Source organism: Bubalus bubalis, chromosome 2 (genome assembly GCF_019923935.1).
Source record: "Bubalus bubalis isolate 160015118507 breed Murrah chromosome 2, NDDB_SH_1, whole genome shotgun sequence".
NCBI classification, from domain to species: domain Eukaryota; kingdom Metazoa; phylum Chordata; class Mammalia; order Artiodactyla; family Bovidae; genus Bubalus; species Bubalus bubalis.
In genome coordinates, this window is record NC_059158.1 from 110091254 (window position 1) to 110106691 (window position 15438).

Sequence of the window (15438 nt, forward strand, 5' to 3'; positions counted from 1 at the left end):
CAAATGATCAGAGAACAAAACAGGCAGTGTCTTCTTTATTTACAGGGAAAAAAAGATGGGAGGGGCTAAATTAGTGATCTAGGTGCTATTCAGAGGACTCAAATAATAGCTTCAATAAGTAATACTCAAACCACTGAAAAGAATTGATATCATAGACTTAGATCGAAGCCCCAACTTTTCTACTCTTGGCAGATTATTTTTCAGCAAGTTGCTTAACTGAGATTTAATTCCTCTTTTATAAAAAGATATACCTCATTTATAAAATTTGTTTAGACTGTATTTAAGAAAATATTTATGACATTCGTTTTCCAACTAGATTTTGCTGAACTCTTGGATTCAACAGGAATGCATTAGGGATCCTGCAAATATTAGATTCACATTTTTTTATGTTTTATACTAGAATAACAACAATAATAATGATGATGGTAATTATAAACAATGTGTATATATAAACTGCTGACATCAGAAGCAAAGTCATATGAATAATGAGATACTCCTTTCTCAGTGAATACAACAAAAAACTATATCAGCTGAGCAGAACTATTTATTAGAGATGGTATCAAAATGACATAGTTTTATTTCTTACTACTTTCATAAAACCAAGTTTGAGTTTGCTTTGAGATTGGAGGAAACAAAATCTCTTAGAGTCCTCTCTTTTTTCTCTTCTATTATTTCACAATGAATCAACCATCATTTAGGAGCAGTCTGCCACATATTTCCAAGAGTGCAATCCCCAATACATTCTGAAATAAGGCATTTCATTATCTGGTTATAGTTACTTATCTTCATCAAGAGATTTTCTAATACTTCAATCTTGCAGCTTCTTTATTTTCTCAACACTTTATCCTTTGTTTTTCCTTAAAGTCAGCTGCATGCAATCCTAGCTTTATACTCTGAATCTTGCCATCTCTTAGCAATGACCCACTGCCAAAATCTTCCATTTTGAAATGATAATCATTGACTGCATTTCTATTATTTATATGGATCCTTCTCTTTGGATGTCCTCAATGCATCCTATATTATCTCAGTACTTTAATGCCTTTAGAGTATTATATTTGAATTCGTAAATTATTTGCACCTTTACTCTGCATTTTTTCCATGTTTAACAATTTCTTCTATGTTCTGGCACTTCACTGAATTTATTCCTTTACTGCATGACTCTTCTGTATGATTACTTTGCCAATCTAAAACTCTAAGACCTCACCATTTTCACTGTTTATTTCTGCACTTGGTCAGACAAATACACTAGGAGAAAGTGACAAACTTAGTTAAGCTATTTATCTTAAAAGTCATGATATAGAATAGGGGTTGTAGATACAATGTCCTACATGGCTAAGATAATATAAATAATAAAGTATCTTTATTTAATATAATATTATGGAAGTGAAAGTGTAATCTGGTGATAAATAATTATCAGCTATTTGCCTAAGTGTGAGAGGACTTGAACTTTACTGTAAGGATGAAAATTATTCACTTCTTTTATTCCTATCTTTTCTATCTCAAAGGCCTGTATATCATCTTTGTCCTAGAAGGGTGAGAAAAAACACACCTACTACTCTCCAATTCTGGAGAAGGCAATGGCACCCCACTCCAGTACTCTTGCCTGGAAAATCCCATGGATGGAGGAGCCTGGTAGGCTGCAGTCCTTGGGGTCGCTAAGATTCCGATATGACTGAGCGACTTCACTTTCACTTTTCACTTTCATGCATTGGAGAAGGAAATGGCAACCCACTCTAGTGTTCTTGCCTGGAGAATCCCAGGAACGGGGGAGCCTGGTGGGCTGCCATCTATGGGGTCGCACAGAGTCGGACACGACTGAAGCGACTTAGCAGCAGCAGCAGCACTCTCCAATTCTATCATTTTCATTGCTAACCCAATTCTAATTTTAGAATATCATGACATTAATTACGTGTACTGTGCTGTGCTAAGTTGCTTCATTCGTGTCCAACTTTTTACAACCCTATGCCTGGTGGGCTGCCGTCTATGGGGCAGCACAGAGTCGGACACGACTGAAGTGACTTAGCATAACATAGCATAGCATGGACCATAGCCTTCCAGGCTTCTCTGTCCATGGGATTCTTCAGGCAAGAATACTGGAGTTGGTTGGCATTTCCTACTCCAAGGGGTCTTCCCAGCCCCAGGATCAATCCTGCATCTCTTTTGTCTCCTGCATTGGTAGGTGGGTTCCTAACCACTAATACCACCTGGGAAGCCCATCATTAGTTATACTTTCTCACTATTTTATAATCATTTGTTATTATCTGATATAGCCTTTCTCTTTGACTATTACTTTTTTCCTGAAAGAGTCATGTTATCTAACAACTCATCCCTTTTGTTGACTTGCCATTGAAAAATGGCAAAAGAATAATTCCCATTCCCATGATAAAGATACCGTAGTTGGTACAGAACACTGTATCTGATTAAATCTCTGGTAGTTGATTGATATTTACCATGATCTATCTCACTTTGTCAAGAATATAAAGACTATTAAATGGGGATATGATGGGAATTGTTAACTTGAATCCTTTTATATTTGAGGATATCATTTATGTCTACTTTTCTACCCAGGACTGTGATGTTTCCGAATTACTCTTTTGAATAGAAGTGTGGGTTGTTTCAGAATGTTCCACTTAGCTTTTCCTAACATAATAGCTCTTATGCCACAGGTCAAGAAATCAATATGAGTGCTTTGCTAAATGCTAAATAGATCCATCTCCGTAATGCATTTGAAACTCTGAGGAGAATTACCATGGAGGGGGGGCTGTATAAGCCTTGAAATCAATATGAAATGTATTCACCCTGAACACTGTATATTTTCTACATCTCTTAAGACCTATGGGTTATGATAGAACATTTTATCTTCTAGTTTCAGCCTCAGCTGAGACCCTATATTCAAGGGTACTTTAAAAATCTAAACATTCTCCTTTCTTCAGTTTATAGTGATTCTGATAAATGGCCCCAGGTCTGTTTGAGAAAAGATTAAGTATATATCTTTGTATACACTAATGTGCAGCTTCCCAGGTGGCTTAGTGGGTAAAGAAAAAGCCTGCAATGCAGAAGGCATGGGTCCAATCCCTGGCTCAGCAAGACCCCCGGGAGGAGGACATGGCAACCCACTCCAGTATTCATGCCTGGAGAATCCCATGGACAAGAGGAGTCTGATGAGCTACAGTCCATAGAGTTGCAAAGATCTGGACAGGACTGAAGTGGTTTTGCACACACACATGCATACACTAATACAGAGCAGAGTCCCTTCTCCAGGGGATGTAGTCTCCCCTTCAATTGATGAGCTTTAAGTCTGAGACTGGCAAAAACTAAGAAATTAGCCAGATGATCATGATTATTTAATCACAGACTGACAAGCTTCCAACTCAATACACCTAGATTTTTTCTTCTGGTTATACAAAGCAAAGTGAAAGTGAAGTCGCTCAGTCATGTCCGAGTCTTTGCAAACCCATGGACTGTAGCCTACCAGGTTCCTCTGTCCATGGGATTTTCCAGGCAAGAATACTGGAGTGGGTTGCCATTTTCTTCCCCAGGAGATCTTTCTGACCCAGGGATTGAACCCAGGTCTCCTGCATTTTAGGCAGATGCTTTACCGTCTGAGCCAGCAGTATCCAAATTGACCGTCCATCTAACCCACATTTAGAAACACCATTGTCTATTGGTCTTTGTACAGATGCCTATCAATCAAGGTAGCCTATTTTTCCACTCAAGCTTAGGACTCATTATGGCAACCACACCAGTCTTGCCTCTGATTTTTAGTTGCTTTCACCTGCTTTGCTATTTTGGCCTCCTAAAAGTTTCAGTAGCTCTAGAGAGTACAGGTCTATAGCAGCATCTCCAAAGTTAACTCTGACTAGTAGAGAATCCCTGGTGGTTCAGTGTCTAAGACTCCATGCTCCCAAAGCAGGGGCCCTCAGTTGGATCTCTGGTTGGGGAACTATATCCCATATGCCACAACTAAGACCTGGCACAGCCATATAAGTAAACAAAAATTCAGCTTCCTAGGTAGCGCAGTGGTAAGGAATCTGCCTGCTGATGCGGGAATAGCAAGAAGTGCAGGCTGGACTCCTAGGTGGGAAAGATCCCCTTTAGGAGGAGATTGCAATCCACTCCAGTATTCTTGCCTGGAAAACTCCAACAACAGAGGAGCCTAGCAGGCTACAGTCTGTGGGATTGCAAAGTGTCAGACACAACCAAGTAACTGAGCATGGCACAGTAGTAGAGAACTACCACGACTATTATTTTCAATATTGTTGGTACTCCTTAACTAGTTCATAATATATTAACGCAATGAAGGGAATTGGGGGTTTCCTGGTAAAAGAGTCAATGACAGATTCTTTGATCTCCCATAATAAATTGATTTTAACCTGACCACTACTAGCTTTCTGACACCTTCCTCAATACCTGGCCAAGACAGTGATGGTGTATCTCCATATCTCCAGCACAATGTTGGCCATCACTGTGTCCAAGTTTCAAGAATCCATCCTTTGCTGTTCAGTTGCTGAGTCATGTCCAACTCTTTGCAACCCATGGACTGCAGTGCACCAGGCTTCCTTGTCCTTCACTATCCCTCGGAGTTTGCTCAAGTCCATTGAGTCAGTGATATTATCTAACCATCTTATCCTCTGCCACCCCCTTCTCCTTTTGTTTTCCATCTTTCCCAGCATCAAAGTCTTTTCCAGTAAGTTGGCTCTTTGCATGAGTTGGCTAATTAGGAGTTACAGCGTCAGGAATATTCATTCCTTCCAATGAATGTTCAAGATTGATTTCCTTTAGGATTGACTGGTTTGATCTCCTTGCCCACAAAGCGACTCTCAAGAATCTTCTCCAGCACTATAATTTAAAAGCATCAATTATTTGGGTCTCAGCCTTGTTTATGGTCCAACTCTCACATCTTTACATGACTGCTAGAAAAATCATGTGTGTGTTTAGTCACTCAGTCGTGTCCAACTCTTTGCAACTCCATGGACTCCAGCTTGCCAAACTCCTCTGTCCATGGGATTTTCCAGGCAATAATGCTGGAGTGGGTTGTCATTTACTTCTCCAGGGAGATCTTCCCAGCTCAGGAATCAAACCCATATCTCCTGCATTGACATGTAGGTTCTTTACCACTGAGCCATCTGGGAAGCCCCAGGTATACTCACCAAGGTGTTAATTCTGCTTTGTGGGAGAACACCATAGATAAATTAGGTCCTCTCTAGCATTATATTTCACTGACCTTAATATAGTACCACCTATAAAATGGTCCCCTGGTTTTGGAAGGTTTGTTTTAGTCAGAACATGTAATGCTTCCTGGACTACAGTGTTTTCTTCCATATGAGACAGAGCATTTTCCTAATCGGGTTGCACTGAGAACTGAAGCAATGAAGGGGGAGTAATCCTAGTAATGATAACCACTATTCTGAGAGGCATCCATTCAGATGAGGTCTTTTATTATCTCCAGGCCAAGGAAGGCCAATCTCATCTAGTGAGTGGGGAGAGGGATCTGGATCTTCAGGCCTGGAAAGTTCATCAGTATCTAAAAATTCACAGTTCTCAGGGGCAGTAATTCATATACCCCCAACCCAGGGCATAGGTGCCTACTTCTTCCTTACTAGGGACCTTAACTTTAACACAGAGGAGCTGTTAAGGGTAAGAGTTCAGTCTCCTTTGCATTCTTATGATGAAATCCTAAGCTTTACTTTCAACACAGTCTGCAATCTCCCTGTAGAGGATAGGGACAGTTCTAAATATTGCCATGAGACTTTCTGAGCATGCCCTGAGTAAATATTTGGCTGAACTAAATTTGTCACAGTATTCTTCAAGACCCTAGGGCAGTTAACAAAAGCAAGGCAACTACACAATTCTAATAATTATCTTTGCAGCCTTAGACATCATGGGCTAAAAACTGGCCCAAGTCAATTATTTTCCTTCAGGTGAATGACTAAAGGAAATGTTACACACACATCTGCACACACAATGGAATATTATTCAGCCATAAAAAAGAAGGAAATATTGCCATTTGCAACAACATGAATGAAACTGGAGGAGATTTTGCAAAGCAAAATAAGCCAGGCACAGAAAGACAAATATTGTATGGTCTCCTTTATGTGTGAAATCTAAAAATGTCAGACACACAGAACCAGATAGTAGAACTATGTTTGCTAAGCTTTTGGGGTGGGGAAAATGGGGAAATGTTGATAAAAAGGTGTAAACTTTCAGTTATAAGATGAATACATTTGGGATTCATGTGCAGTATTATAGCTATAATTAATAATTCTGTATTTTATACTTAAAATTTACTAAGAGAGTAACTCATAATTTTTCCCACTACACACATAAACAAAATGGTAACTGTGAAGTGATAGATGTGTTAACTTGAGGTGGTAATTATTTCACGATGTATACATGTATCAAATTATCACACTGTACACCTTAAATATATACAATTTTTATTTGTCAATTACACTTCAATACAGCTAGAAAAAAATTTTAAAAACAGGAGGCTTTAGGTTCCTGTTATCCTGTCCTGCTGTACCTTACATTTCCCTCGCTCCTGCTAGATACATGTTTCATGTATAACGCCTCATAGCCTTGCTGTGTCTCTAACCTCTCTTCCTTGTTTATTCTCAAACTTCAGCTATCATCTATTAATCTATATTTCAACACTATAGCCTCTAGGCCTTCATTTTTACCTCCTAGAATCTCCAGTGAAAAGTCCCCAAGGCAACACAAGTACAAAAAATCCAAAATGCATCCATCTCAGATCTACTTATTTTCCCAATTTCTTATTTCTGTCTATGGCATCATCTCTCAGCCTTCAGACAAGAATCTCAACACTGACATCTACAACTCACTAATCATTTTCCCCATCCCAACAAGTTTCCAATGACTCTCTATTCTAAGGTTTATTTTTTAAATCTTCCACAAATCTCATTTCTCATTAGTTCTATTCTTGCTCATACCCTCACTTCCTCCAATTAAGAGAACTGTAAAATCTCCCTAATGTGTCTCTCTTTCTAATTCATCTTAAGGCTAGCACATAATTTTATCCATAAGCACATCTCAGATTCAGATGCATTCTTCTAAAATGCTTTTGATGATTAACCAGTAGTAACCACTAACAGTAAAATACTGTCTACATACATGCATAAGACTTCCAAGTACTTCCCTATAGTCATTGCATCATTAACTTATCTGATTTTCATAAGAATTATTATTTCCATTTTATATATGAGGAGGTAAGGCACACAAAGGGTAAGTAAATTGCCTAAAATTGTTGATCTAGGATCGTGACTCAGATGGTGACTAATCTGCCTGCAATGCAGGAGAGCCAGGTTCCATCCCTGGGTCAGAAAGCTCCCCTGGAGAAGGGATTGGCTACCCACTCCAGTATTCTTGCCTGGAGAATTCCATGGACAGAGGAACCTGGTGGACTATAGTCCATAGGGTCACAAAGAGTCATGAATCAGCAACACACACAAATCAGTATGTAAATATGTAGGATAGTTAAAAAGTCTGTGCCCTCAACAATTAAACTGAGTCATGGAGGTAACACAGACCCAGTGACTACAGAATGAAGCCATAAACATTTAAGATACTATATAACTTTGTGCCAAAATACTTTTCGGAACCATCACTCTGTTTGTTTTAGGATTTATTGTCCTAAATTAAATTTTTAATAAACATTTTTTCATTTACCCCACCCAATGACCCCCCAGAAGTTCTTATATTATTGCCCTAATTTTTCTTGGTTGGAGAAACTGAGGCTTAGTGAGGAGGTTTCCTTTTTTCTTTTTGGCAGATGATGTTTTAAAAGATTTTTTTTTAATGAGGACCATTTTTAAAGTTTTTATATAATTTGTTACAATATTGCTTTGTTTTACGTTTTGATTTATTTGGTCATGAAGCATGTGGCATCTTAGCTCCCTGACCAAGGATCAAACCCACATCCCCTGCATTATAAGGTGAATTCTTAAACATGGACTGCTGATATTGTTTGTGTACAGTCCCATGACCACTAGATCACAAGGCCAAGAATGTAAATCATCACTACCGGCCTTCTAAATCTACATTTGGGCAACTTTACCAGATTTCATTCATCCACCCTTTACTTTAGAGAAATGCTGAACTATTCACCATTCTTATAGGTGTCTCAATACTAATAGTTTCCATGCAATTGCTTATATTTTTTTCAAAGAAAATTAATTTCTTTGTTCAGTTCAGTTCAGTCGCTCAGTCGTGTCCAACTCTTTGTGACCCCATGAATTGCAGCATGCCAGGCCTCCCTGTCCATCACCAACTCCCGGAGTTCACTCAGACTCATGTCCGTCGAGTCCGTGATGCCATCCAGCCATCTCATCCTCTGTCATCCTCTTTTCCTCCTGCCCCCAATCCCTCCCAACATCAGAGTCTTTTCCAATGAGTCAACTCTTCGCATGAGGTGGCCAAAGTATTGGAGTTTCAGCTTCAGCATCATTCCTTCCAAAGAAATCCCAGGACTGATCTCCTTCAGAATGGACTGGTTGGATCGCCTTGCAGTCCAAGGGACTCTCCAGAGTCTTCTCCAACACCACAGTTCAAAAGCATCAATTCTTCCATGCTCAGCCTTCTTCACAGTCCAACTCTCACATCCATACATGATCACAAGTCATAGCCTTGACTAGACGGACCTTTGTTGGCAAAGTAATGTCTCTGCTTTTGAATATGCTATCTAGGTTGGTCATAACTTTTCTTCCAAGGAGTAAGCGTCTTTTAATTTCATGGCTGCAGTCACCATCTGCAGTCACCATCTGTTTTTTGGAGCCCAAAAAAATAAAGTCTGAGACTGTTTCCACTGTTTCCCCATCTATTTCCCATGAAGTGATGGGACCAAATGCCATGATCTTCGTCTTCTGAATGTTGAGCTTTAAGCCAACTTTTTCACTCTCCACTTTCACTTTCATCAAGAGGCTTTTGAGTTCCTCTTCACTTTCTGCCATAAGGGTGGTGTCATCTGCATATCTGAGGTTATTGAGATTTCTCCTGGCAATCTTGATTCCAGCTTGTGCTTCTTCCAGCCTGCTGCTGCTGCTGCTGCTGCTAAGTCACTTCAGTCATGTCCGACTCTGTGTGACCCCATAGACAGCAGCCCACCAGGCTCCCCCATCCCTGGGATTCTCCAGGCAAGAACACTGGAGTGGGTTGCCATTTCCTTCTCCAATGCATGAAAGTGAAAAGTGAAAACTGAAAGTGAAGTTGCTCAGTCGTGTCCGACTCCTAGCGACCCCTTGGACTGAAGCCTACCAGGCTCCTCCATCCATGGGATTTTCCAGGCAAGAATACTGGAGTGGGATGCCATTGTCTTCTCCTCTTCCAGCCTACACACCTGCAAAATTTCAAAACTTAATTTCTATACCTCATCCTTCATGAAGTATTTCTTGATTTTTATCTTAGTTGGAGTTAGTTTCCATGGTCTGGATTTGAAAAATTCTGTACCTCTTTTATGACAATATCACTGTCTAAACAGCATCTGTATCATATCTTCCTTTCCCTATTTCTGTATTCTCCTTGAAAGAAATTACATCTATTTAGATTACCTTTGTAGCCTCATAGCATTTAGTATGGTTGCAACATTTTTTGAGAATTAATTCATTTTTATAGTAGCCATTAGGACAGCTTCCCTTGTGGCTCAGCTGGTAAAGAATTTGCCTGCAATGCGGGAGACCTGGGTTCAATCCCTGGGCTGGGAAGATCCCCTGGAGAAGGGAAAGGCTACCCACTCAAGTATACTGGCCTGGAGAATTCCATGGACTGTATAGTCCATGGGGTCACAAAGAGTCGGACACGACTGAGTGACTTTCACTCACTTTTTTAACTATTGCTGCTGCTGCTGCTAAGTCGCTTCAGTCGTGTCTGACTCTGTGCGACCCCATAGACGGCAGCCCACCAGGCTCCCCCGTCCCTGGGATTCTCCAGGCAAGAACATTGAAGTGGGTTGCCATTTCTTTCTCCAATGCATGAAAGTGGAAAGTGAAAAGTGAAATTGAAGTCACTCTGTCGTGCCCGACTCTTAGCAACCCCATGGACTGCAGCCTTCCAGGCTCCTCCATCCATGGGATTTTCCAGGCAAGAGTACTGGAGTGGGGTGCCATTGCCTTCTCCTTTTAGCCATTAGGAAGGGAAGGGGTAAATTGCTTTCATTAGCCTTCAAAATAAACATGTTTGCATGTAAAAATAAAATAATACTTGGGAATAAAGAAATACAGCACTGATCAATCTGCATCAATTAAATTCTTAATTGCCTAAACAAAATGTATTACCAAAACGTGGCCATTAGGCAAGAAACTTAATAAAGATATTCAGGTACTTTTTTTTAGAGCTTATGAATACAGATGCTCTCCTCATTCACAATATTTATTGAATCTACATGTTAGGCACCATGCTAGATGCAGTAGATACAACACTGAGCACTACAAAGACCTCCTCCTGACCTTGGAACCATTCTAGTGGAAAAGGCAAACAGTAATAAAATACCATACAGAAGTATGAAACATTGCAATTGCAATAAGTCCCACAAACAAAATTTTCAATGGGATATCTGACAGGAGAGCAGAAATGAGGGATACTCATGTGAGTTCTGAAGCATTCACTGCAATTAACTGGAAGACAAGGGAAAGGAAGAGTATTCTATGCAGAAAATATGCAAAGGGTCAATGGAGTGACTAGTACAAAGAATACAAAGTGTGGGTATTTCAATGGATCCAACTAGATTCCTGGATGACCCAATGGATACAATTTAAGAATCAGAGCTGGTTACCTGGGGTTAGAAATGTAAATGTGGTAAGAGCAAACTATGAGTCATAGCAAATTAAGCCATGAATAGTTATTAGATTACATAACCCCCAGTTTATTAATGTTCATGATAATGAAAAAAATATTTTATATTATTATTTTATCACTTGAATGTTCTCAGATGTTCTTCCGGGCAAATTAATTTAAATCCATTCATTAAACCCTTCAATGTGATAGCTGTCAAAAAAATCTTAGGGGTTTTCAATATTCAATTGATTTTAATTAGCAATGAGTTTCTTTAAATTAATTTCTTCCCTTAAAAACAGTTTTGTTTACCAGACAACCTTAAATTATTATTAATAAAAGACTACTTTGATCTTTTCTTAAGTTAAATCATTTCAGTGAAAAACTAGCAAATATTTTGTCATATTGCACTTTAGACTTTTATGGCATAATAGAAATATTTTCCTGACAGAAGAAAATTCAAGTTAAAAGAATTATAATTTTAACATTTAAGTGAAAAATAAAACACCTTTTCATAGAAAAAAGTACTCAATAGGGAATATAAATCTTCATATTAGTCTAAATTTTTTTCTAATTATTCTTGTATCTACAGAAGTTTTGGATATCAAAAGAGATGCTTCAAGATGCTTCTTTTCTTAGCCTGGCCTTTCCACTAGAAATATGCCAGCCACAGATGCAAGCTACATTTGACATTTTCTAACAACCATATTAAAAAAGCAAAAATAGGTGAAGCTAATTTTAAAATGTTTGTTAGTTAATATAAAATATGCAGTCTAAACATCAAAAATAAGAGATTATACATTTTTTTACCTGATCTTTGGATTTCCAGATGTATTTTATAGTTATTAATAGCACATTTCAATTCTGATGAGCTTGAATTCAAATGCTCAGTTCAGTTAAATTCAGTTGCTCAGTTGTGTCCGACTCTTTGCAGTAGCATGGACTGTAGCATGCCAGGTTATCCTGTCCATCACCAACTTCTGGAGCTTGCTTAAACTCCTGTCCTTCGAGTCGGTGATGCCATTCAACCATTTCATCCTCTGTCATCCCCTTCTCCTCCTGGCTTCAATCTTTCCCAGCATCAGGGTTTTTTTCAAATGAGTCAGTTCTTTGTATCAGGAGGCTAAAGTATTAGTTTCAGCTTCAGCATCAGTCCCTCCAAAGAATATTCAGGATTGATTTCCTTCAGAATGGACTGGTTGGATCTCCTTGCAGTCCAAGGGATTCTAAAGAGTCTTCTCCAACACCACAGCTCAAAAGCATCAATTCTTCAGCGCTCAGCTTTCTTTATAGTCCAACTCACATCCAAATGCTCAGTAGCCACAATCAGACAGCGATGACTGTACTAGATATTATCATCCTTAGACCAAAACATCCCCTGGAACAATTTTCTCAAATCATCTCCTACTAATTTATAATCTGAAGTTCCTTAATTGCTAATCAGGATACCAACCTATTTTTACCTGTAGTTTGGAGTGTGTGTGCATTTGCGACCTTCATTCATCAAACAAATATTTACTGAAGCCACATATATTAAGCTCTCATTAAATAAACGGTAAATAAAACATTCATGAACACTGCCTTCCAGGACCTTACAACCTATCTGAGGCTCTCTAAGTGTCTATGAGTGACTGTATATGAATTCCCCTGCTATATATCTCACTAACTGACAACCTGGACATAAAGATCCTCCATTTATTTCCTCCATTTGCTGTTGATCATGTATATCCAATCACGTCTATAGTATAGACCTCTGTTGACTGTCCAAGTGCAAATCTATGGATTCATCTTTAACCCCTTTCTCATTTTCTCTCCACATTCATATAGGTCTTATATTTCATAATTTAAAAATACACTCAGGTCTGTTTACTTCCATTAATCAAAATACTCTGATCCAAGGTTTCCTTTCTCTTTCCCAAATACCATTAGAAAATATTTCCGCCTTCACTTTTTCCCGCATGGTATGGAAATATATTTTTATGTAAATTATAAAATCATACACCTGTATTCTAAAAATGACAATGAAATGGCAAAGTAGAGCAGCAAAAAATTTCTGCATTTCCTTGAAATTCAATTTACCAGGAAAAGCTGCTAAAATTCTAAACATACGTTATTGATAATTTGTGTCTCTTCCATAAACAACCAAAATTATGGCATTAAATTATAGTAAAAAGATAATATGATTTCATAACTACTAGTATACTCTCAAGAACATCAAGGTTTAATAACTATTGTACTGATGTCACTGAAGCATGACATTTTAAAAAGTGAATAAATCATACTTGTAGTAAAATCTAATATAGAAATTGCCCATTAACAGCTAAGTTTATGGATTATTATAAGCTTTACTAATAAACAAATGTATGCTAATTAGACTAAGCATGGAAACATCTACATCATACTTACTAGTTTCATTAATGAAGCAAAAAAAATACTGAATGCTCAGATCTTAGGTTAGTATCTTTGGTAATATGTCATTAATAGCAAATCAGTGACAGGAAAATGCAGCTATTAAGAAAATCTGCAATACCTCTAAATATAAAAATAAACGTGGGTTGTGTAAGTCCACTTTCCTTTCAGAAAATGACATGGGAAATGATGAGAAACTACTAAAATTCAATCTCTGGAAATTTATAAAATGGAGAAAAGCCATTCAATAATCTATTTGTCACAATGAGTATCATATATAACTGAGCAATACAACTACTTTTTATGTGACTGACAAAGAAAAATAATAACAAATATAATAAAAATATAATAAACCTCCACAAATCCATTTCTTGAACCAAAAGTAAGAGAACATATTCTTATTAAAAATGTGATTATCTATGCATGCTACCAAAACATATTGATGAAAAACAGAATAAAATAAGTAAATGCTGTTTGCTGAATGATTATTTCTGATCCCTCAGACTAGCTTCTCCATCATAAGATGAAATTAGTTTAGTCTGGCATGACTTACACTTAATAGAGATCACTGATTTCATTTCTAACTGCACATAAATCACCCCTTTAATAATATTTGCTAAGATCTTTTCCAAAACTAATATCAAGAGTTGCAAACTCAAATGTCTAGAGACCAAGAAGATGACAGAAATAAAAGGGCAGGTGATTGCATGCCTTTCAAAGGTTAACAGCAGCAACTAAGCTCTGGCCAGCTATGGAGATGAAGTCTCCTGATTTCAGATGTCAGCAATACTTTTCATTTTTCATTGTTTTTGTTTTGTTTTATACAGTGGGAAAGCCTAATTGCTTTGAGTAGCCAGATTCTCTAACATATGGTTTAAACCAAGAATCTCTTTTCATCAAACACTTCCTCATAACCAACTTCTGCATCCCTCCCTCCCCTACACACACATATACACGGGCTGCCAATAGACAAAATAGTCATGAAAATGATTACATACAGATTGCACCTGACATCCCTGAAGCAATCTGTGTTTGGAATTCCCTTTAAGGGTATAAACTATTAAGAGATAATCATTCAATTAGGAAATGAAAAATTATTTACATTTTAAAAAGAGGACACCAAATAACTTTTGGAAAAAAAATCCTTTTACTTGGGATCTATTTTTATAAGCTCAAAGTCACCAGTTATTCTTTGGATTTATTCAAAGAATTGATTTTTCTTCAACGAATGTACAATTATTTCATTCTTACTTTACATAATTCATTATGATAAATGTTTGTAAGTGAAAGATTAATCAAATAGACTATCTGACTGAGCTCATTTGCCAGTTGATTCATAATCCATTCACTGTAGCACAAATGAGCAATTTTGCTAATTTCATTGCCATAAGCATGTTTCTTCTGTGCCATTTCATGCTTTGGCCTACTTTGATTATTTAAAAACATTTGATTCTTTCACACTGTGAAATAGAAAAACTCTCTTTTTCTTTTTGAGCCTTATTTTCCACACCATGTGCTTACCCTCCTGAACATGAGAGCTAATCTTATCAGTAATTTTTTGCTCATGACCTTAGGATGCTAACTGAAACATAGAGAATGGAGTTTATATAAGCCAATTTTGTTGTTTAACCATAAAACACAAAGTAAAGTTAGACAGTCAGAGTAGACGTGGGAGGCATCTTTATCTTTCCATCCTGCCTTGATCAATCTCCCTTGATTTCAACCTTTCAACAATGCCATCCTCTCCTCATATGGGATCTGATATACTAGGTGCACCTACAGGTGACCGTGGACCATGACCTAAAATAAAAATGTTCTGACTGTTGAAATATTTCTTCTAACACAGTCTCAGTTCCATTCACTCTCTGAACTCACCCTCAACCTTCCCTGCCAACCACCCTTCACAGCACAGATATATATATTTTTTAAGGCTCAGTATTTTATGCTTAACTCCAGTTTTCACCCAAGGCTGTACTGCAAAAATTGCAACTTCAGTAACACTATCTTTTCAATCTCCTCATTCTTCTCCTCAATTACTAGCTTTAACCTTTTAAAAGTATTTGGAATAACTGTAAATCTCAGAACAATCTGCACTCTGACATAGTTTATTGGAGAGATCATAGGATCTTTTTGAGGCATTCAGAATGTGTTTCTTTGATCTCTTTCCACCAAAAGTCTGTGAGGATGGTAGCTAAGGTTAAAAGACTGGAGAGACCAGTGCTAGTCAATCCATAAAGACATTGCAAT